The following is a 24,988-nucleotide window of genomic DNA, read 5'->3' on the forward strand; positions in this document are numbered from 1 at the left end:
GTGCCATTGCAAAATTTAAACGGTATAAATCACCAGGTAGTGATCAAATTTAGGCAGAACTTGTTCAAGCAGGAGGCGAAATATTACGTTCTAAGATCCACAATCGAATTACTTATATTTGTCATAAGGAAAAATTTCCTGATTTTTGGAAGGAGTCTATTGTGCCAGTTCACAAGAAGGGAGATAAAACTGACTGTAGTAAATATCTGAGGATATGATTGCTATCAACTTCATACAAAATTTTATTCAGTATTCTTCCTCAAGGTTAAGTCCATATATAGATGAAATTATTGGGGATCATCAGTGTGGGTTTCGTCGTAGCAGATCAACTACAGATCAGATCTTTTGCACTCGTCAGATATTGGAGAAAAAATGGGAGTACGATGAGACAGTACATCAGCTATTCATAGACTTCAAGAAAGCCTGTGATTCGTTTATGAGGGAAGTATTTTACAATATTCTGATAGAGTTTGGGATACCCATGAAAAATATTAGGCTGATTATAATGTGTTTAAACGAAACGTATAGTAAAATCCGTGTAGGTAAACAGTTGTCTGATAAATTTCCTATCCAGAATGGTCTAAAACAAAGAGTTGCTTTATCGTCACTACTTTTCAACTTTGCTTTATAGTATGCCGTTAGGAGGGTCCAGGGAAACCAGCTGGGACTGAAATTAAACGGGACACATCAGCTGTTGGTCTATGCCGATGATGTGAATCTACTGGGTGATAATGTAGATATCATAAAGAAAAACACACAAACTTTAATTGATAAAAGTAAAGTGGTTGGTCTAGAAGTAAACACAGAGAAAACTAAGTATATGTTACTGTCTTGTCACCAAAATGCAGGGCAAAATCGTGACATAAAAATAGGAAACAGATGTTTTGAAAGTGAGTCACAATTCAGATATTTAGGAGCAACGATAACAGATCGAAACCTGATTCAGGAGGAAATTAAGAGGAGATTGAACTCGGGTAATGCTTGCTACTATTCAGTCCAGAACCTTTTGTCTTCTCGTCTGCTGTCCAAGAACATAAAAATTAAGTTATACAAAACTATAATTTTGCTTGTGGTTCTGTATAGGTGTGAAATTTGTTTTTGACATTAAGGGAGGAACATAGACTGAGTGTATTTGAGAGCAGGGTGTTGAGGAGAATATTTGGACCGAAGAGAGATGAAGTGACAGGAGGTTGGAGAAAACTGCGTAATGAGGAGCTTCATAACTTGTACCCTTCTCCAAGTATAATTAGAGCGATCAAGTCAAGAAGGTTGCGGTGGGCAGTGCATATAGCACGAATGGGGGAGACGAGGAATGCGTATAGGATATTGGTGGGAAAGCCAGAAGGAAGGAGACCACTGGGAAGACCAAGGCGTAGGTGGGTGGACTATGTTAAAATGGATCTTAGAGAGATAGGATGGGATGGTATGGATTGGAGAGTTCTGGCTCAGGATAGGGACCAGTGGAGGGCTCTTGTGAACACGGTGAACTTTCGGGTTCCATAAAATGCTGGGAAATTCTTGAGTAGCTGCAGAATTGGCGGCTCCTCCAGGAGGGCTCAGCTCCATGAGTAAGCAAGTAATACACATATACGTATAAAACGCCTAGTTATATTTCCGCTCTTTGCCAGTTGGAACGAGTTAGAAAGGAACGCCGATAGAAGCGCCACTTGACGGCGTTATTACGAGAGCTGTTTAAAGGAGATACAAGCGAACAAATAACTACAGAATATATACACTTGAGTAAAACTCAATAACGGCTTTCGAATCAATGGGCGTGGAGATAAAATAGCCACCTGCAAATATTCCACACGGTTACCGAATACACGGCCATATTTATCAATTGTTCCTCACCTATCAAAACGAGGTGGAGAAGCCAGGATATGAACAAGTTTTATTTTCTATTGTACTAAAGAAACAGCAAAACGGCTTGAAAAACAAACAGAATTAAGGTCCTGTGGCCGAAGTAATCCAATGGCTGGAAGAGATTCTGCGACAAGCTAACCTATTTGCTGTCATATAAACGAATTCAATCAAATGCGATTAAATATGTGAATTAATAAATAAAATGCCATAATATTTAGTGAATAAACTTAAGGTCATGATTTATTTAAACCGTCTTGCAGTGCATACACTCATTTATCTCCTTCTCTCCCTCGCACTACATGTTTCAGCATAACAATGCCATCTTCAGGTGCTTACTTATCCACTCCAAACTAGTTCATTGCATGCCTTGTTCTCATATTAAAATAACTAAAATATGTATCTATCATATACATTGTCAAACGTTAAAAATATTAAAATTGTTCAGGATATATAATAATATATAATAATATAATAATATTTTTAACGTTTGACAATATATATAATAGATATATATTTTAGTTATTTTAATATGAGAACAAGGCATGCAATGAACTAGTTTGGAGTGGATAAGTAAGCACCTGAAGATGGCATTATTATGCCGAAACATGTAGTGCGAGGGAGAGAAGGAGATAAATGAGCGTATGCACTGCAAGACGGTTTAAATAAATCATGACCTTAAATGAGCGCAACAGGACGCTAAAATATAACAAACTTAAGGTCTGCTAGGTCATATGTTAGGTTGGGTACAGATTGTTTATTGTCACGTGTATGCATGTGACTCTCGACGGGTTTTGAAATGAATCTTGTCTTTATTAACTACTCACACACACAACTCGGAACTACAAGCAATTATAGCGCTGTCGCTATTCTGAACACTTTACAAATCGCCACTAACTCCTTTCCGGCCTGCTGTGTCTTAAACAGTCGTTTCTTGGTTAAGGCTTCTAACAGTGGAGATTCTTCAGCTTCCGCGCTCAAGTCATATTTGAATGGCTGTTCCCTTCCAACTGACTCTTTCTTCACAGACTTCTGTACAGAAATGACTTGGTTGCCTCAATTGTCTTCCTTATAACTCCTCGGCACGGGCCGATCATACAACACCGTTCATTCTCGCATGCCAACCGTTTCCGCGGGAATGTGTTCACTGAAATATTCACTAGCAACGGCTGTCTATTCTTGCTGATTAAGAATCTGTTGCCTAGCAACGTTCCATTGTCTGTTTCGCCTCCTTTACTTAGGGACGAATGTTATTTCACAGCCGTTCGCTCTCAACGGCTGTTTCTCTAAATCCACAGTTCCTCATTTGAGCAAATATGCCACAATATGTATAAATACACATATTTATGAACACTTATCCGTCCTACTCAACTTTAACCTGCAGATGGAGGCAGTATTTACCTCCGAAATATAGGAAACACTGTGCAGCTCCACACAGCACAAAAATTCAATATTTTAATTCAACATCGACCTATGTAAACAGTTCTATTTTTTTTTTTAGTGTCTAATGAACCCTAAGGTCCACTTTCAGACCACGAGTAATAACAAGGTAGTGCGTGGTTCTGAAGAGATGGTTCTGGCGTTCTTAGCTGGGTTTCTGTGGTCGAGTCGTGTATTTAGTGTCAGTAAATTACTGCCAAATTTTCAACGAAATGGAGTCCAATTGTCCTTAAGGAAGATATTAACATCCTAAGGTCGGGGTTGCGTGACCGGTCCAGAGCAATAAGAATCTCAATATATTCAGACTAGAAGATCTAATATTGACTCCTCTGTATATGTTTATTTACATATGAACTTTTCACCCACATACTAAAACAATAGAAGGACTATTATTTGGAATTAGCATTAGTTTACGAAGGAATGAAGGAACAGAAAAGTGCTGCTAATAGCTCGTGGCAAAAAGAAAATGATTATTAGTACTCTCTAAATGTTTTTATTAAAAAATAAAAGAACAGGACGGTTTTGACGTACAGTGCTGCCCCGTGGCTGCTAAATGTCTAAACCTGTCAGTGATCTTTTAACGTGTGCCTGTCTTGCACATAATATAGCAAGATTGCCACTTCACACAATATTTATCCTAAGAGGCGGCTGCAGGAAGCAGCGCAGACATGCTGTGTTTATAATAACAGATCGCTAGCCCACAGCGGTCCGCGTGCCAAAACATATGGATCCAAGGGGCCATTATAACATCACACATAGTTTACTAAAAGGAGAGGCCACTCAATATGACATCAAAAGAACGTCAAAACAATGCTTTATGCTGCCATCTTCCCATATCCCCCCCTTCTGTGCCCTCACAAAGCGAAATCAGAAGAGAAGTGGAGATTAGAATATGATATGATATACATTAAACTTAGACTGCCTGGATGCAGTGTTTCGTGTCGTATTATTCTGGGGAAGGCAAATTGTAGGAGAAAGAAAACAAAGTAAAGGAAAGATGAGTGAAGAAAAGCATGCAAAGTAAGATAGGGAAACAGGGCGCGCCATAGCTCAAGCTGTTAGTCGCTGGCTTCCCACCGCGGCGGCCCGGGTTCGATCCTGGGTCTGGTCAAGTGGGATTTGTGGTGGACAGAGTTGCGCTGGGGCAGGTTTTCTCAGAGTACTTCGGTTTCCCCTGCCAATCTTCATTCCACCAATTGCTCCACAATTACCCTCACCTATCATCTGGGGCTGGTACAATAGGCCAAAAGTGTCCGCAGTACAAGGGACTTAGTCCCACCCCACTAGCAATAAAAAAAATAATAAGAAAGAGAAATATTGGAAGAAGAAAAGTAAAACGTAAAGTTGCTCCCTGTGCTTAACTAATTAAGCATTATGCCATGAAGGCGTATGGGGGAGTGATGTATAGATCAACATTTTCTTGACCTCGGCACTATTTGGAGGTGAGAACATAATGTAAAAAGAGTAAGAAGTAAATGGAAAGTGTGGAAGAAACAGAAATAAATGAAGTCACGATATGAGTTTGTTCTGTGCAATTTTGGATCTCGAGTCCTCATTCTGGTTACTGTGATGGGTGCACTTCTTTAGGATGTAACGCCGTGAAGTCGTGAGAGAACTTATTGTCTTATGTAAGACTTTAGGTTTCCAGTGCGATGAAGACTTATATTATGATCCTTCTGAGTGCCGCCATATAGTTTGATAGAGAGATACTAGCGTTTCGGAAAACCATACTTCCTCCATCTTCAGGTTCAATCTTCAGTCCTGAAGGTGAAATAATATTTTCCTCCGAAACATTAGTACCCAGTTACCAGACTACATTATGCCATAACCCAGGACGTAACATGAACATTAATCTCATTTTCCTATCACGACACATTACTTAGTGTGTTTACTGTGCTTCGAGCCTTCAGGAGTGGCGTCAATATGCTCTGTTCTTGCAAGTGTTCCTTGTGCCAGCAGCTGATCTGAATGCACGGCCTTGCACTGAGACAAGAGTTGCAGCAGCAACATGGCGAAATAAACCCAGGCATATACAGTCACAATTTACTCCCTTTCTTTGCCTCTTTTGTCATTTACTTTCTTCTTCTTCTTGTTGTTCTTTTTTCTTCCTTCCTTTCCTTATTTAATTCCTCCTTCTCGGCCGTTTCCAAATCCCTTCCTTCTTTTTTTTATTTATTTTATTTCTATACTTCCTTCTTCAGAACTTTCCTGCTTTCATTTCTTCCCGGGCCTTTATAATTCCGTCTTTTTTCTTTCGTTCTGATCTTGCTATCTTTCTTTGCTTCTCTATTCACTTATTTTCTTCCTATCCTCTCGACCTTTCTTTATTTCATTTCTTTTTTTTGTCCCTTTCTGACGACTTTCTTTCTCGTACCCTTCATTCCTTCATTTCTATCCCCAACGTCAGATTAATGTGCAGCAGGACCTAGAAACTACGTACGTTTCGCCCCGGCTCCCTGACCACTTCAGCATGGATCCTGCCACCCCTTTGCTGCCTCAGTGGCAGGTTTGAAGTCTCTAGACGGTCTGGTGGGTGGACTCGCTGAAATTGATGCCCGGACTTAACGTTCTTGCGGCCATGGACTTCTCGGCGCTCCATTTGAGTGGGATGAATATTCTGGAAATTAATTGTCCGCTCTGTCGGGAGACAGTGACATATATCCGAGCTTATGAAAAGGCTCGACAATCCTCTGCGACATATTATACGTCCTCCTCTTGTTCCTGATGGCCATTATTTCAACAACAGCAGCAGCAGCTGCAAGAACTTTCATTTCTCAAAGTTTCGCAAATATTTCCCTAATGCAGCTGTAATTAGCACACGGTACCCGCGAGATTAACGAAAGAGCAAATTCATTACGAACATCTTATAATTTTATTACATTAAATAAAGGACTTGTCCAGAAATTTGTAATTGTTTTAAGAGAACTTCACATAAGTATTTTCATTCATAAAAGTGCAATTATAATTGCTCATTTACGTAAATTCAAAGTTTCTGTGTGAAAAGTTTTACTAGCCAATATTATTTATTACTCTTCAAGGCAAAACGCACAAGTCTGAATCACGAAACTGCGTCTCTGTGTTTACATTAGCAGGCCGGTGTTCGTTTCTGCCACAGAGTAGGGTGGGAAAAGAAAGAGAAAATACTGGGAAAGAAAAAAGAGGGCACGAAGAAGAAGAAGAAGAAGAAGATGGCAAGAATAACTAGTAAGAGGAAGAGAAAGGAAAGAACAAAAGTAATTATGAATAAGGTAAGAAATAAGAATATGCCTTCCGTAACATCAGTCTCTTAGTAAGACTCCTCGTACTTGCTTGCTACATTCTGACCCGCAATGTAAAGTATCCCTGATTATCGAATATTCGAAATTATTGCACCGCAAAGACATCGATTTTCAGGGTACGATTACGTACTCGCTTGCTACTTCTGAATCTGCCCTAGAGAGGAGCCACCAGTCAGACCTAATTGCAACAAGTATCTCTACACCCTGGTTAACCCCTCGGCTTCTCTGAACCCTTCATCGTCTTCGTGGTTAACCGCAGAAATGCGGAGGATTCCTTCTCTCGCATCTCCGTCGGCTTTTCAGGAGATCTTCAGGAAGGAGAATTATTTTGCGTTTGCCTGTTTCGTTACTGATTTCACTGCTTGTGTCCTTGCTAGAATCATATACACTACGGCCAAATTTGAACAAGTAAGATCTTGTTTAAGATGGTTATAGTGGGAGAGCAGACCGCCTCTGTGGTCTAGTGGTCAGCGTTCCTAGCTACAGATCCAGAAGTCCGAGTTCAATTCCCGGTGTTACCACATTTTTTGAGAAATAGTGGGTCTGGAACGGGGCCCACTCACTCTCGTGAGGATTATTTAGGAGCTATTTCAAGGAAATTGTTACTCCGGTCTAGAAAACCGAAATTAAAAGCCACGGGGAACCGTTGCGCTGACCACGTGACACCCTCTATCCTCAAAAGTTGGCTCTAACTTTGTCGACAAGCGACGGCCGCTCGGTCGGTATAATTCGCTTGCGGACTACAGGCCACAATTTTTTTATCGTACCAAGTGGACTCAGTCTTACCCCACCCAAAGAAACTAAAAAAAAATGATTTATCCTTAGCAAGAACGGGAAGAATAATGAAATGAAGGAACGAAGAAGAGAAAAGGAAGAAAGAGGAGATAGTATAGGAAGCGAAGAAGGGAGAGAAACTGAAGAAAGAACTAAGAAAAATCAAGGAATACGTGCATTTACGTGATTGATTTGAATCGTTTTACATGTCAGCCCATTTATATTACATTTCTCTTACAGCACTTACATTTACAATTATTACCATTTAATTAACTTTAAGGATGTCCATACTTATAGGCCTAAGTCCATTTTTTCTTTATCTCGCTAAAATGAAGCTAGGGGAAATGTTTTAAATGAAGTTACAGGGTTTCAAGGTATAGGCCTACGCGGATGTCGAGAAATTGTCAATGTATGCTTCAAATCGTCGCCTGTTCGGATTGCCGTCTGCTGGATTATGGAACCGCACGCTGCAGATTTTGAAGGTCGCGGTGAGAACTTCATCTCAATATCTGTCCGGATTGTGTCATGTGACGGCGTGATTTAGCCTTTCCGCGATGCCCAAGTCTGCAGCGCATTTGCGTGCGACAAGAGGGGGACTTAATACGGAACCGAGGCGCAGCCAAAGAGTGAATTTTCCTGTTCTTGTATTATTACGTCTCGGACTGGTAAGAAGATTCCAGTCCTTAGATTCGGTCTATCAACCTAATCGTGTGGGTGCTTATTCCTTGCTCTGTCCACCTCAACATTCTACATTCACCTAACAGTACTGTGTGAACTATAGAGCATACTATTCTTCTCCTTGTACTATATTTCCCATTCCAATGTTAATCTGGTGCATTTCCAATATTCTTTTCGATAATTTATTTTCAAATATCTTGAACACGTGTTCTCTCGGGTGTCAGATCAATTTTTATATTAACATAAAAAGAAAGTAAAGCTATCCCTATAGCAGACCATGGAGGCCCATAGGTTTGTGAGACGTCGAGGCTCCCACATCGTCTAGACAATCGGCTAACAGATGGCGGTGATGTGAGCCTTACACACAGGCCGCCATTTACCCTCCAGGAAGATTCCTGGTACTCATTTCTGTTAGAGGCTAAGTCGTTCCCAATGCCATAGTGCAGCTGGAAGGATTAGGTCAATGGAAACAATTCAGTGACCTCATCGGGACTTGAACCAGAGACTTTCCGGCTTGTAGCATAATGCCTCAACCAACTACGCTATAGCGTGCCAAAAATCTTCAACCTAATACAAATATTTATTTCCTGAGTTTTTCCTGCAATATTCGTAACTAACGCCGTTTTCTCTTCATATTTTTTCCGAAGTTCCAATACTTAAAATTTTCCACATTTAAAGGCATGTTATAATGATATTTTATTATCTGGATCTGTTTTACGATTAAGAGAGACGAAGAGGCCTATCCAGAGAAATATTTTTGTCAAGATTCTTAGTAAGACATGAAAGAATGCGAGGTGGTAGTTGTTTTATGTAGAGTAGTTTTCTAAAAACAAAAGCGTACGTGGATGGGATATATTCAAATGGATTTTAGAGAAGTAGAATAGGGTGGTATGGATTGGATTGATGTGGCTCAGGATGGGGACCAGTGGAAGGCTCTTGTGAACACGGTAATGAAACTTCGGGTTCAATAAAATGCTCGGAAGTTCTTGAGTAACTGCAGAATTGGCGGCTCCTCCAGAAGGGCTCAGCTCCATGAGTCAGTAAGTAAGTAACGAGGACTCGGCATTAGAGCTTGTTCAAAATTTTTCATGAGTCTCAATTACGTGGCATTACAATTCCAATCGCGGACTGAAAAAGGTGTGAACATTATAGAAGGTTATCAACTCCATCTAGTGTGACAGATAAATGTTCTTTCTCCTTTTTAATCTTTCACCCTTGACATGTTTTTACTCTGAGCGACCCTCTTCAGAAGGATATATCAGTAGAAGGGGGAACTACTATTACAGTGTGATTGGTAAACGTCAATATATACCTACAATATCATCACAATGCCATGAATATAAAATCTTAGCCTTTATCAAATACAGCGTTGTGCATGAATGTATTAAAATATTTATAAATTATTATAGTTAGTTTATTTAAATTGGCCGCGCCATAGCTCAAGTGGTTAGTCGCTCGCTTTCCACTACGGCGGTCCGGGTTCGATCCCGGGTCTGGTCAAGTGGGATTTGTGGTGGACAAAGTGGTGCTGTGGCAGGTTTTCTCCGAGTACTTCGGTTTCCCCTGCCAATCTTCATTCCACCAATTGCTCCACAATCACCCTCACATATCATCTGGGGCTGGTACAATAGCCCAGAAATGGCCGCAGTACAAGGGACTTAGTCCCACCCCACTTATTAACCTACTCATTAAGCTGAGGCCTTCTGGAGGAGCCGCCAATTCTGCAGCTATTCAAGAACTTTTCAGCATTTTATGGAACCCGAAAGTTCATTACCGTATTCACCCTCCACTGGTCCTTATCCTGAGCCAGATCTATCCAATCAATACCATCTCATCCTAGCTCTCTAAGATCCATTCTAATATTGTCCACCCACCTACCCCTTGGTCTTCCTTGTGGGTCCCACCCCACTAACAATAAAAAATAGTTCAATTTCAAGTGTTTGAAATGAGTGTGTTAAAATTTAGTACCAATATGGTTCGTGTCCTTTATATTGCCTCTTTTTAAAGGAAGTTGAGTGTCTAGCATTTCTTGGTTCCGTTGTTTGACGAATAGGACTCCTTCGTGTTGTCCATTTGTTCGGGCCGCGCTGTGTTGTGAATCAAATAAAAGAAAGAACAGTCATTGTTTATGGAATATCTAGGAAGTTCTGTCGAAAGGAATCCAATGTTGTGAGGAATGGCTGAAACACATTTGTCGGGGATCAGGATTTTGAGTCATTTATAAATATTTCATGTCACGTCATGGAAACACGGATCTCAACTCTCTATTCTACATTATAGCGTGCAGTACACAGCTGTCCCTATACAATACTAGTGTCCAGTAGGCCTGTCCCCTTCTTTGTCAATACACACTGGTGCTCCCAGATCGACATGGATTATTTAGAGCTCGTAATGGTCTCCTGCAAAATCTTGTGCCGTTCTATTCTTTATCTCTGTCCCTCTTGCTGTGCTGTGTCCATCTTCATCCCGGAGGGTGGCACATCTGCGAATCCTCAGCTTCCGTGAAGTAGGCCTCAAGCCAACGAACGAATTGAACTAAGAAAGAAACTTCTTTCTCTCTCTCTCTCTATAGTTGGATTGTGAGCGACGCCCGTCGATAAAGTTAGTGGACACCGGACGGGCACACACGTTGGATGAAAGTATTGACTGCCTACTGACCACTCTAGCTGAGGGGGTTGGACCCCCAACAAGGATTAGTTGCGAGTAAAAGTAGGGGAGAAAACTTGGTGTTAGGGTTAAAAGAGAAAGACAGACAAAGAGAACGAGATTTTGAGAAGAGAGAAAGTAAATAGACAGGAGTAGAAATGCTTGAAGGAACACTTCGTGTTTTCCTCGTCTGCTTTTCTCCGTCTCGGTCCGGTACGTGTATGTAACGGAAGGGCTGCGCATTTCGTCTGTAGCCTTTTCTCTGTGCATGGTGTTCCCCGGGAGCTACGCTGCCAAATGGAAAGCCCTGGCACGGTCCACAGGCTGTTATCGACGAGATGGTCAAGGGACGTGCCTAGGGGGGTAGTAGGGGGTGGGCGAGTTAGACTGGCCACTCTGTCTTCGCTCTATAGCTCCTACTGTTGGCAAGGGAACGCTGCGGGGAAGGGGTGGGAGAAAAAGGAAATAGAAAGATAGAATCTGCCATCTTGAAAAGTGTTATTTCGTAGCGTAGCCAAGCTCTTCTAGTAATGGTTGGTTGTCTGTTAAATATTTCAACAAGAGTAATATATGTTACAGCACATATTATAGCGAAGTTCGTATAGTAGGATAGCAACAATTGAATTGTTTATTGCGCTCTTTGACCCCTTGCACGAATTGTTTCGTGTAATCCTATTCAGCGTATTAATTAATCTTTAACATATACGTATAGATTCCAAACTCCATGCTCATACAGCAATTTAAACAGGCCTCTTTGAAATTAGGCTTACAACTGATTCCAAAATTATCGTAGTGCAGAACTTCACGAATGACAGCAACTGCACCATCAAAACTACATAATATGACAGAGGCCTATTTCCATAGAAAAATAAATATTTACTACAGAAAATATAGGGGTGAACAAAAAAAATGGGAAATATTAAGAAACTGAGAAATATAATTATTGTTGACTACACTGTAAGAACTTCAGTTGGCAACACTGAATGTTCTTCCATTTGTTTACACTCTGTAATGCTCGTGTAAGTACAGCCGTGATTGTGTTGAATGACAGTCCTTGTGAAAAGATCGAAAAATGGGAGACTTGTCCGATTTTGAAAGAGGACAGGTCTTTAGTGTGCGTTTAGCTGGAGCATCTGTGATAAAAACGGCCATATTATTGGGTGTATAGAAAGCGACAGTTTCTATGGTTATGTCGGCATACACGAATCATAGGAAGGCAACGTCAGCGGAAAGGAAGAGTGGCCGAACATCATTGACAGAAAGAGATCGTCGACAATTGAGAATGGTTGTTTCGGAAAGTCACAGAGCTACTGTGGCACAGGTGAGAGGCCGGCAGAGTTGAACATTCAACTTGAAGACTCTGTTTTGACAAAAATTGTCCGACGTGAGTTTCACAAATCCAATATCCACGGTACGGTTTCAGTTGCTAAACCTCTGATTACTGAAAGTAATATTCAGATGCGAAAACGATGGTGTCACGACCTTGAAACCTGGACATGAAGGCAAATGGAAACTCTTTCGTGGTCTGGTCAGATGAGTCATCCTTCACGCTCTTCCTTATATCAGAAATAGTTCACGTTTGGAGAATATCCAAGGAAGCCTACAATTCGAAATGCCTCGTTCCAACGGTGAAACACGGTGGGAGATTTTGTGATGGTTTGGACAACAACAGAACAGAATTCTGTTGGGCCCAATATTACCCGTCATGGCCAAATTGTTGTAAGGGAGTGCGTGGACAGATTGGGTAATCAGGTGCGTCTCATAAACCAGAAGTTTTTCCGAAGAACAACGAAAAAAAGATTCAGTTTTCTAAAACGATAATTCCCCCATTCATACAGCTGGAACTGTTCATTCATGGTTTGAAGAGCATGTAGGTGAACTTCAGCATCTTCCCTGGCCAACACAAGCACCACAGTTGAACATCATTGAAACACTCTGGCCAGTTTTGAAGACGAGATTGAGAAACAGATTCAAACCTCCATCTCTAAAGTAACTTGAAGATGTTCTTTGAGGAGAACGGTATAAATGCCGCTAGAAATTTTTAAAAATTTGTAGGAGTTCATTCTAAAATGGGTGTGCCCATTCTTTTGTCAACACCTGTACTTCTGTATTGATGTTTATTATGCTCTCGGATATTTGGATTGAGTGATATTCGACTATGTTGCAGATGTTTCGGGAAAACATGCCACACACAACAGGTTCCTCCGAAATGATTTCAACATGACCCACATCCACAAGGCGGAATTCCCGAAAACAGAAACAGAACCTGAAGAACTGTGGAAAAACTAATCACAAGGCCTTAATCATATTTGTATTTTAGGCTGGTTCGCCAGATTTAAATGATACGCCTTTCGTGGTAGTATTGATTAAGTTATATCTAAACTCTACGTAGAACTTGAGTGTACGAGTATTTATCGTTTGACTGATAGGAACCAACGTATATTACATGAATTCACTTTCAGATTTAATCAATTTAAATCCGTTTCCATACTTTCAGAGGTGAAATATGTAAAGGCTTTCAACTTTCTTCAGTTAATGTATTAGAAATTGTTAAAAATGGCCAACACTTTGAGACAACAATCTTTGATTTTATTAAAATTAAATACTGAAAGTAATTAAAATTATATCGCTATAGAGAAAGAATTTAAGAAATTCGGAACATTGTTTTGACAACCTGGAGACGATGACAGAAATCTGAGAGAAGGAAATTTACTGCAAAGCAGTGAATTCTCTGATTCTTGCTTAGAATGACCTGTACATTATTCACGTGCAGCAGGACATGGAGACGGCTAACGTCTTCTTTTATATTTCAATTAAACCTAGAGAACACAACTTTTCGGAAACTGTCCGCTGCCGGCCTCATGCAAGGACTGAGACAACTTCTGTGTTGTGTCCCTTAGAAAGAGATGTGATTGGAGCTTAATTCTGAGTTACACATCATCGTCAGAACCCTTTAGAATCTAGTATAAATGTAAGACTAAAATATATAATTTTACCTGTTCTTTAGATGAGAAACTTGAATTCTCTCATTAAGTGGGAGGCAGAATATTTCAGCGTGTTGCTGACGGAAGTGTTTGGGCCTAAGAAAGAAATAAATGAGTATTAGGAGGGTGGATAAAAATGACACAGTGAAGAATTTGTACTCTTCACGAAATTAATTGATACTATTTTGGTAACAAACTCAAGGAGAATGAAATAAGAACGGCACGCAGGACAAATGCAATATATTGTGACGTACAGAGCCGTTGCTAAGCAAAGACATTGAAACAGTCAACAAGACAACAGCCGTTGCTGTGCAATAGGGAATAAACAGCGGTGTTATGTAACCCGTTTCTGGCAACGGATCGGTAAATATGTTCCCGCTGCGAAGCATATGCACACAGCAATAGAGTTAAGGTTCGGCCACACAGAGCGCTACGCTATGTTCGCTACGTACGCTACGTACGCTGTGTACACTCTGCGACGCAGCTAACACAGGGAACTTAGCATACATAGCGTACGGAAGTCTGTGTGGCCAGTCATATTGGCAATAAAGGGAGATATTTTTCTGTTCGTATAGCGAACATAGCGTACGTAGCGCTCTGTGTGGCCGAAACTTTACTGTAGGAAATAGAAGTTCCGGATTTGTCCGTCAGTGGAGCTCTGTACTTGAGGCTGTGAAGAAAAGGCTATATATGGTATTTGAAATGCGTCATTCATTAAGAGTGTTATAGTTCCTGTGTTAAAATTCGTTGCCAGGAAACGCCTAGTGAAGAGTGTGATAGACTGAGGACACCAGTTTGTGTGTGTCAGTGATCTGTAGAGTGTAATTACGAGTCGTGTGTTTATAAGTGGTCAATAAATCGAAGATCCAATTTAAAACTCCGTCTATAATCACCCTTAAATCGTGACATTATAATTCGCCTGGCGTGAGATAGAATCTGATGGAAAGTTCTTGTGAAAATAATAATAAACTTTTCGGCTCCCTAAAAGTTTGGTAGCCGGTCACGGTAGCCGAGCGGTCTAAGGCATGTACTCTCTTCGCTCGCTTGGAAACCGGGATCGTGGGTTCGAATCCCACTCAGGGCATGGATGTTTAGTCTGTGTTTGTGCGTTTTTCTGTGTTTGTGTACAGGTAGAGGCCTTGCGACGAGCTGATCACCCGCCCAAGAAGTCCTACCGAATGTCTAAGATCTAGAAAAACCGAAGTGAACGGAGAAGTTCATGGAGGTAGGCCTAGGCCCACTGGGGCTGTAGTGCCAAGGAAAAAGAAAAAAAAAGTTGGTATTTGTTGATTAGCTGAGCAAATGTTAACCTCTCAGAGTGCAATCTGTCCAGTGTAATTCAGTTTCGTAGTCCAGCGTCTGAAAGCGCTCGCTTATACCTGACCCACAACTGAGTCATTAGAAACTAAGGCGATTTGCTTTTCTATTTTTGTTGTCACTCTTAACTTATTTATGTACCCAGCTTCTGAATTCGCTTTTCACAGTTCAGAAGCTGCTGTTCTGCTGAGACTGAGGTGTAGTTGTTCAGAAGCATAAATCAGCGTAATATAATTATATTTCGTGACAGCAGGCACGTCTTTTGCACTGTTCAATGTTACATTTTATTTCTTGACACCCGGTGGGCACTTGGCTGTAAGGCCGTTTATATAATAGACTGAAATAAACTGTAATTTCATTTGGTTATGTTTCATTTTTATTTGCCAGTATTATACCGAGCGTTGCCGATTATAGTGACTGCGCGGTCTAAGGCATGAACCGACTTCGCTCGCTCGAACACTGACATCGTGAGTTCGAATCCCACTCAAGGCATGGATATGTACCCTTATGCTGTGCTTGTGCTCTTCTGTGTGTCGGTAGTGGCCTTGCGACAGCCTGAAACCCCGTCCAAGGAGTCCCACCGACTCTCCTAGATTAAGAAACCGAAGTAAAGCAAAGCGCTTCACGGATAGAGAGGAGGGGGGGGGGAAGAGAGAGAAAGTTAGGTGAGACCTTCGGCAAGCGTTTCGGAAATAAGAAATGCGTATAAAAATTAAGCGGGAAAGCTAACGGAAAACAACCTCAACGGAGGCCCAATCAAGGATGACAGGTTAATTACAAACTCGCTGTTAGAGAAACTTGCATGGAACTTTATTTGGTTCAGCTCATGGGATGCTGCGGACGTGTCTATAAACTCTATGGTTCTGTAACAATAAACGCTCTGAAGAACGTTCCACTGCTAAAGAAGGCCAACTGCCACGTATTTCATTCATTCATCTGTAATATGTCAGACGACAGGTCCACAGTCTCTTCCAAAACAGTTCCTCCACTTAATGCGATCTAGAGCTTTCTCCTTCAAATGAGAATATCCTCTTCTGTCCCCAAGGTCATCCAGCATCTTCTTACGTCTTCTTCCTCGTCTGCCACGTATTTATAGAATATTTTTCTTAAGTCTCCAAAAGTGTTTAATCAGAGACGGACGTTGTTATTTCTCTGTGATATTCTTGCTCGCAACACAACACTGTCAGTGTGTCTCACTGTCGCGCACAGTTACATGCGCTCAACTCAATAAGTTAACTGCACATTGCACATGAGAGGCCGTAAATATTGAATTCTGTGGTTCTATAAAACGGGAGCCGGAGTACCACAAAATGTGTTAAGCCTCTGTGGTCTATGTAATTTGCTGTTCTTGTGGCTAGTCGAAAGTTAGTGCAGTCGGCATTGCAAGTGACAGTGAAGACATTAGGCGCCACCAAGTGGTACAGACAGCCGGTTTGTGGTGTTCTTCAATTGCTCTCAAGTTCCTGTCGGATTATATGTAGCAACCATTTCTGGTTGACTATCAATTATCCGTTTAATTTTCTAAATGGTGTAGTTAAGTACTTGTTAGTTATTTGCTTATTTACTTTCCCTGAGCAGCTAATCGACTAGCTTGTGAGATAGATGAGAATTGACCTTTCTGGAGTTCATATTCCAAATCTCATGCAGACGTTCAGTTTCCAAACCACTGACAACAGAAACTCGTTATCTGGATAGTGATTATATTATCAAATTAACATAATACGAAAATCTCAGTGGATTCAGAACCAGAATTAACTGACTATATAAAACACTTTGACTTAATTTAGTATAGAGGCCTACCTGCTTTGTATAGATGTGAAACTTGGTCTCTTATCTTGGACGAAGAACGGGATGCTGAGGAAAATCAGTGTACGGAGGCAGAGGAGATAATAAGAGGAGAGGACTGGGTAATGAGGAGCATCATAGTTAGTACACTACGTGAAATGTCATTAAGAGGCCAAGACGGATGGGGCATGCAACAAGCACAAGAGAGATTAAATATCTTCTTATTCTTTTCGTCTATTTCTCCTTATTCCTCTTCCTATTCTTGTCTCATATTTCTTCCCTTCGCGGGGCGGCCAATGAATCTGATCTCCCTTGGCCGATATTTTGCTACTTGCTTTGGCGTTCCTTCATCCGCCACCCCTTCCATGCGTAACTTCAGTTCCTCTCTATACGTTATTGACCCATTTTATAATTCCTTTCTAATGTCTTGACTTTTGAGACGATCTTGTCCTATCTGACGGCCGCTGCCTGCAATCAACTTTCATGCCAGCTCGTCATTGCCCATGTCTCTCTGACGCAGAGCGAGACGAGTACAGCAACTTTCCGTTGCTCTGCAAATAGCTCGAAACGTTCAATTTTCTGCTTTATATCCGGGTTCAAGTCATATGTCATAACACAGCCTAGGAGAGATGGTAACTAAACCTTGCATTCTAGCTCAGCATATGGAAGAGAATGGGCCGCGCCATAGCTCAAGCGGTTAGTCGCTGGCTTCCCATCGCGGCGGCCCGGGTTCGATCCCGGGTCTGTGGGATTTGTGGTGGACAGAGTGGTGCTCGGGCAGGTTTTTTCCGAGTACTTCGGTTTCCCCTGCCAATCTTCATTCCACCAATTGCTCCACAATCACCTATCATCTGGTGCTGGTACAATAGGCCAGAAGTGGCCGCAGTACAAGGGACTTAGTCCCACCCCACTAGCAATAAAAAAATATGGAAGAGGATACATGGAACGGAGAGTATTTAGGAGCATATGGGAAGATGGTATTAAGAGAGATCCTAAAGAAAGAAACATGGTGTTAGGATGTTGATTCCGTTTATGTGTCTCAACTTGCGGACACGACACTCCGCCTGCAAGTCCCATAACAGTACAGTTCCACGGGTCAGTTTGGCGTTGTGTTACTGCCCACAGTGCTTGAGAAGTTTAATAACGCTGGATGTGGAAGGCTAATATAATGTTTACGAAGGTGCCGCGCCATATTGTCGCAGCGATTATGGTGACTGGGCTGCAGGCTAGGAAACCGGAGGACCGGGGCACGATTCTCGGAGGGGACAAAAGTGTGTTCAGACCTGCAGTGGAGGCAAATGAGTGGATACCGAAGGCTCTCTCTCCGGGGGAAAAGGACCGGGGCCTGAAGCTGATCACTCACGTCTACCTAGTGCAGAAGTTATGAAGGCGTGGAGCTATGCCTCCAAATTCCCGTGGTGCTTTATTAATAACAGGGACAAGCTAACACATCTATGTATATATGGCTCTATATCTCTTTGTTGGGCTTTGGCCCCTTTTTTCAGTTTCTTCCTCTTTTACCCAGTCGGTAGGACTCCTCGCATGGGGGATCAGCCCGTCGCAAGGCCGCTACCTGCACACAGAACAGCACAAACACAGAATAAACGCATACACATACATCCATGCCTCAAGTTGGATTCGAACCCACGATCCCAGTGTTTCAGCGGGCGAAAGTTCATGCCTTAGACAGCGCGGCCACCGTGATCGACTAACTTTACACATTTTTTTTTAATTGGCACTACAGCCCCAGTGGGCCTAGACCTACCTCCATGAACTTCTCCGTTCACTTCGGTTTTTCTAGATCTTACACATTCGGTAGGACTCCTTGGGCGGGTGATCAGCTCGTCGCAAGGCCTCTACCTGTACACAAACACAGAAAAACGCACAAACACAAACTAAACATCCATGCTCTGAGTGGGATTCGAACCGACGATCCTGGTTTCCAAGCGAGCGAAGACAGTACATGCCTTAGAACGCTCGGCTACCGTGACCGACTAACTTTACACATAGGTACGAAAATTAAATAAAGTTTATTAGAGAGGTGTGACGTCACAGTAACAGTTTCAGTAAAGTCTGTTGAAAGAATACAAGGAGGAGTGTCTCCTTCACTACTCAGTGATAAAGACGCAATTCATCAGTACTCAGAGCACGGGCAAACTGAAGTGTGCCGAAATTGGTCCCATACAGGCTGCATATAGCAGTAATGGGTCTGGCTGTGCACATCTGTGGACCACTTCCCATTAATTACAAAGAAGAAGGACACGCATTTTTGTCTTTTACTCGATTGGACTTTCAGTGGATTCTTGTGGCTCACATTTCTTCAAATACTACCCCATAATTATCCGAAGTCTTTCCATCATCAGCTATCAGTGTTTCTTTAGTTGATTCAGTGTCGTTAAACAATATACGTTCTATGATATCGCAGCCGTGGGTGTGAAGAGTCACATCTGCTGGGTTACAACGCCGTGTAATCCGTTGAAAGCCAATCGACGTCTCGATGTAACATGTCGCTTCCATCTTCAGGATCGAAGCATAAGCAGACTAGGAAACCAGACTGAAAGCAGGTGGTTTGTTTGCTTGCCACTTATTTTCATTCTGGTTTCCCGCTGGGTTTTTCTTTGATCCTGAAGATGGAGGAGATGTGTTAGACCAAAACGTCGGTCGACTTTCAACGGGCCACACGGCGTTATATCTCAACATATTACTCTTTTAAACACAGGGATTTCGTGGCTCGTAGTCCGCAAGCGAACTATACCGAGCTAGCGACCGCCGCTTGTCGGCGAAGTTAGTGCCAACTTTTGTGGATAGAGGGTATCACGTGGTAAGCGCAACGAATCCCCACGGCCGTTAATCTCGGGTTTTCTAGAACTGAGCCGCTATTTACTTGAAAGAGCTCCTCGAATATACTCAAGAGGCTGAATGAACACCATTCCAGACACACTACTTCTCAGAAAATCTGGCAGCGTCAGGAATCGAACACGGGACGTCTGGATCTGTAGCCAGGAACTCTGAACACTAGACCACAGAGGTGGTCATAATAGGGACTACACTTTGAAAATCTGAGTGGCGCATAATAGTCATTTCATGACAGGTGATTAGTTACGACAAGCTCAAAATTATTCTGTACGATGCTGAGGAAATTTCTACTGTCCCAACTTCATTTCTAAATTACAAGATTATGAATAATTGAGTTCATATATACGTGTATATAGAAAATGCTGAAATTTGTGGAGGGAAACAAGAAGTGTCGTTTGGGCGGCCCAGTGACTGGCACGGGACGCGTTCCATTATTTCTGTGCCGCCAGCAGATCGGATGTCAGCTTTCAGTAGCAGACTTTCAATTTTTAACCACGTTTCAATTACCTGCACGATGAGAACAGCAGTCCGCTTTGTTGGAAGACAAACAGACAGGTCAGGTTGACCCGTCCGCTGGAGGGGAACAAAAACCAGCCGTCAACCAATCACGGGGAAAACCGTGTAGCCTCTAACAGTCTCGTGTCATTGGGAAATACCTCCCCCTCTTTCATCTAGCTACCCCTTGGAAAAAAAAAATACAATTTACCTCTAAATGAAAAATACCATATCGGTTTGCCCCTTGTTTTGTAAAATCTCACCCTCCTACTGTTTTGTGTATCAGCCCTTAGGTTGGGGGTTAGTTCTGAACAGAGGGCATTGCGAGGGATGTTCTTAGTGCTAGAGGTAAGTATCAGGATTGTCACTTCATTTGGTTCAACACGCGTGGTACCTGTAACACTTTGTAGGAGGTGTTAGTCTGTTCTTCTGTCTATACGCAAGTTCGTGTAACCCGTGTAAAAGCTTCGATGTATATCCCAGAAAACGCAACACGGTCAAGATCCAATTGCAGCGACATAGTACGGCGATATATATGTTACATACAAACGATTTCTTCAAATGTAAGTTTTGAGGTTTTCACGGCGATGACTATGAAGAAAGTCGTCTTCTGGGTTTAGGCGCCTTGTATTCTTCGTTTTTTGCCGACGTTTCGGAGGATTGTATCGCCTCCATCTTCAGAGCAGTTGAATGGCTTGGAATGCAGAGAGCAGTAGCTGTACTGATAGGAAGTGTAGTAGCTACAGCTACAATCCTCCGAAACGTCGGCCAAAACGAAGAATACACGGCGCCTAAACCCAGAAGACGACTTTCTTGATTTCTTCAAATATTTATAATTGACAGGTGTATCTTCTTCGTCTGAGTGATTGGCTATTGTCTGTAGGATCGTGGTTCGATTCGCAGCAGGAGCAATAATTCTATTCTCCGATGCATCCAAGCTTCTAAGAGTTCAACAAACACCCACTCGCCTGATACCTGAAGGGAGGGTGAAGTTTCGGAGCTCGAATCTGACCAATCACTTCCGTATAATTCCCAAATATGGCAGAAACATAAGAAAGCAGATATAAAAACAGGAGAAGACTTCTTTAACGTGAATACACAGCGAGGATAGCTCAGTCGGTATAGCGTGTAGCCTATGGTCTGGGCGACAGAGAAATCGTGGTTTGATTCCCGGTAAAGGTAAGATATTCTTCTCCTCCAAATATCCTCAGATCTATTCTGGGGCCGAAATATCCTCCTATGCAAAATTTACAGGGTGCTGTTTCCCTTTGGGGTAAAACGGCAGGGGCGTGAATCTCACCATGCACTTCAATGTAGTGCCCAGTTCAAGGATGGTGGAGCTGTGTCTTCACTCCGCAATACGACTTTACGCGTGGTGCTTAACTAACTTTACTTTTACAACGACTAAAATTTAGTAAAAAAAATGTACTCTTATTTACAGAATCAATATGGTTATCCAACTTTCAGACTGTGTTGCACTGGTAAGTGAAAGGAAGGGACGGGTAATTTCCTTGTTGTCATATCCTGAATCTGCAAAGCTGGCGCCCCTTCTCTGCCCTCACTACGCTGCTCTTGAAGTAATGGTTACAAATGCTCATACTCCTTGCTGTGGTCGATAATCTATAGGAATGTTTGCGGTTGGCGGCACCAGCAGCCCTCAAGACGTGGCATGCAGATCGCCACCCCCCTCCCCCGCAGTCCCCCGCGTCGATCACTGTCTCTCTCTCTCTCTTCTTCCTCTGTTGCTAAAGGGCCCCGTGATATTACGTAGCCTTGCGGAAAATGAACCTTCTTTGCTTGACTCTAGAAGCTGCTTATGTAGTTTCAAAGGTCAATTTTATGCATATCTTGAAGAGGCACTGCACCGAGAGCGGAAGGGACGCGAAGAAGAGAACGGAATCCAGTAAGGCGAGATGCAAAGCGCCTCGGTAAGGAGTGAAGAAGACAAATCTTACGGTCAGTGCCGTCACAGTCTGAACCCTTAGCCTATCGACTTCTACTAGACACTCCAAAGGGACTGCATTCGTCACAGCACGAAAAGAAGTGGAGGGGGGTTGGTACTCATAGAACGTGGCAGTATAGAAAGTTAGTATATTACCGGTATCTTTCTAGAGCAGGTTCTTTTTTAAAAGGCTGATAGTCAAGTTACTTCGAGCCTTTTATGGAGTCAAAAGGAACCTTATCGTGTACTCGTACATAGGAACCCGCCACTGTGTTCTATCTTGAGCACGCTAGATCCAGCTCACGGTCTTTATCAGTTTCTTTAAGCTCCAATTTAATATTATCCTTGCATTAATTCCTAGTTTTTCCAAGTGTTCTCAACCCTTCCGATAGTTCTGTATGCATATCGCATCTCTCCTATGCATGCTACATGACCCGTAAATCTCATCCTCCTTGATTTCTTTACAGTAATAATATTTGATTAAGTACAACGTACAAATTATGAAGCTCCTAATGAGGATCTATGGCCGGTCACGGTAGCCGAGCGGTCTAAGGCATGTACTGTCTTCGCTCGCTTGGAAGCCGGGATTGTAGGTTCGAATCCCACTCAGGGCATGGATGTTTGTGTGCGTTTTTCTGTGTTTGTGTACAGGTAGAGGCCTTGCGACGAGCTGATCACCCGCCCAAGGAGTCCTACCGAATGTGTAAGATCTAGAAAACCGAAGTGAACGGAGAAGTTCATGGAGGTAGGCCTAGGCCCACTGGGGCTGTAGTGTCAAGGAGAAAATGAGGGTCTATGTAATTTTATCCTGCCTATTACAGTCCTGTGCGGACTGAGGCTTGAACTGCCTTTGCTCTCTCGAACACTGTGAACGTGAGTTCGATTCAAAATCAAGACATGGATGTCTGTTTTTATTCTGTTTGTGTTAGGTAGCGACGGGCTGATCCCTCGTCCAAGGGGTTCTACCAATTGTCTTAGATTAAGAATCTGAAGTGAAACAAAGCGTTTCATGGATGCCCTATGTTCTAAATGGGATCAATAGGAATAGAAAAAGAGGAAGAAGAATTTTATCCACCTTCATGTTACTTTGTTCCTCTCTGTTCGAAATTCTTCCCTCGGTGCACATTTCTCAGGCACACTCAATCTATGTGGCTTAAAATCTGAAATTCTCAGTACCGAAACTGTGAAGATTGGCATTTCGAATGTTATTCCGTGTAGTCTGGTAGCAGTTTATCGAAGTTTCAGTTGAACATTCTGTCTCAGTCTTCGGGATTTAAACATCTACAGGACTGCATAGAGCCACATCCAAGAACACTAAAATATTAAACCCTAATCCATATTTCTGTCTTTTCATCAGGCTGCAAACCATGTTTCATATCTTTATAGAACGACGTCTAATGTTGTAATGCTATGGTATGTAACAATTCATAAACTGGATTCAATCTTTCCGCTTCTATCAAATTTAACAGGAAGTTCAATTTCTTGAATCATACGTCTGTAACCTACAAAATTTGTAATGCCTTTTATTAAGTTCTTTAGTGACTGTGAATTTAAAGAAGAAAGCACAATATAAGTAGTAATACCGACGGTCTTTGTAAACTTCTATCTTAAAACAAATAAATAAAAAATAAGCAGTTATAATAGGAGTCAAAACTTTTAGATTTTTGGACTGTGACACCGTGTCATCTTGCAGACTGAGACCGATCGATTGATTGGATTTATTAGCACTTCGGTTACAAATTCTCTTAATCGCGTAATCGCTGACTTGTACAAATTATAGTTCACAGTTACACATTCACTAGGATGCTCCGTCTTCACTAGCCGTCTCCTAGCAACGGATCTCAACACAGAAACTAGTACTACAAATCACTCTGAAGTCTTCTTTCCATTCCTTGTTCAATCAACCTGGAATCTCGAAACTCAATTAAAACTATCCTGGACAGCCTTCTCGGTTATTCTGGAAACTCTTAAAACTCTTCGGAAAATTACTCCACAGAAAATATATGTCACGTGTCAGGCTGCGAGTTCATTGGTCCGTTATCAGTGCTGAGTGTAGCGAGGACGACGTGGAAACGCAGCCATCTCTATTGTTGTGTAACCTAGCAACGGACCCTTTACCAAGAATCTGTCTTCGCGGGTATTTGTTTACCAACACGCAATGGGTGATGATGAGGTATTATGGTACATAATTTTGCTTTTTCTCGTCCAGTTCTGTGCCCTGTTGCATGCGTTGCGCATATTGGCAAAAGTAAATGAACTTTTGTTCTTTTGAGGACTCACTTTGCCTTACGCAAGACGTGTGTAGTGATGGCACTATGGAATTGTACGTTTAACACATTTTGTCGGCCGTTAGAAGAAACCTGTGCAGAAGTGTGTAAGGCTGCGGACGTGACCGGACGTCCCGCTGTAGAATATCGGTCACATAACTAATTATCCTTAATATGCCTCGGTTTCCTTCAGCCTCATCAGGCGACTGCTGGGATAGTAGCGTATTTTAAACTATGACACAAATATCTGCTTCCAGTCCCGCGAAATAACTTTTAATTAACATCTGCACATTTGTACGATGTTGTACATAACCTCTACATATTGAACAGCAACATTATATATATATATAAAAGATAAAAATATCCCTCTAACAGGCCGTGGAGGCCCATAGGATTGTGAGACGTAGAGGCGCCCACATTTTTTAGACAATCGGCTCACAGATGGCGGTGAAGTTGTCAACCTTAAGCGCCGGTCGCCCTTTATCCCCAAGGAAGATTCCCGGTACTCATTTCTGCATTTCTGTTAGAGGCTGAGTGGACCTCAGGGCCGTAGTGGGGCTGGAAGGATTGTGTAACTTGAAAATGTCCACCTCACCGGGACTCGAACCCGCGACCTTCCAGCCTCAACCAACTACGTTACAGAGTTCTCTCTCTCTCTCTCTCTCT

General features: G+C 42.2%; 1 long non-coding RNA gene across 2 annotated transcripts in view; it reads right to left on the bottom strand.

The window, feature by feature from the left end:
• LOC111871690 overlaps window positions 1–24,988 on the bottom strand; it is a 327,857-nt gene that overhangs the window by 283,451 nt on the left and 19,418 nt on the right. For both annotated transcript variants that reach the window (XR_004513809.1, XR_002844085.2), the window contains exon 2: window positions 13,673–13,756. This is a non-coding gene — a long non-coding RNA (uncharacterized LOC111871690). The remainder of the gene's footprint in view (window positions 1–13,672; window positions 13,757–24,988) is intronic.

The sequence above is a fragment of the Cryptotermes secundus genome, unplaced genomic scaffold, assembly GCF_002891405.2.
Source record: "Cryptotermes secundus unplaced genomic scaffold, Csec_1.0 scaffold428, whole genome shotgun sequence".
Lineage (NCBI taxonomy): Eukaryota > Metazoa > Arthropoda > Insecta > Blattodea > Kalotermitidae > Cryptotermes > Cryptotermes secundus.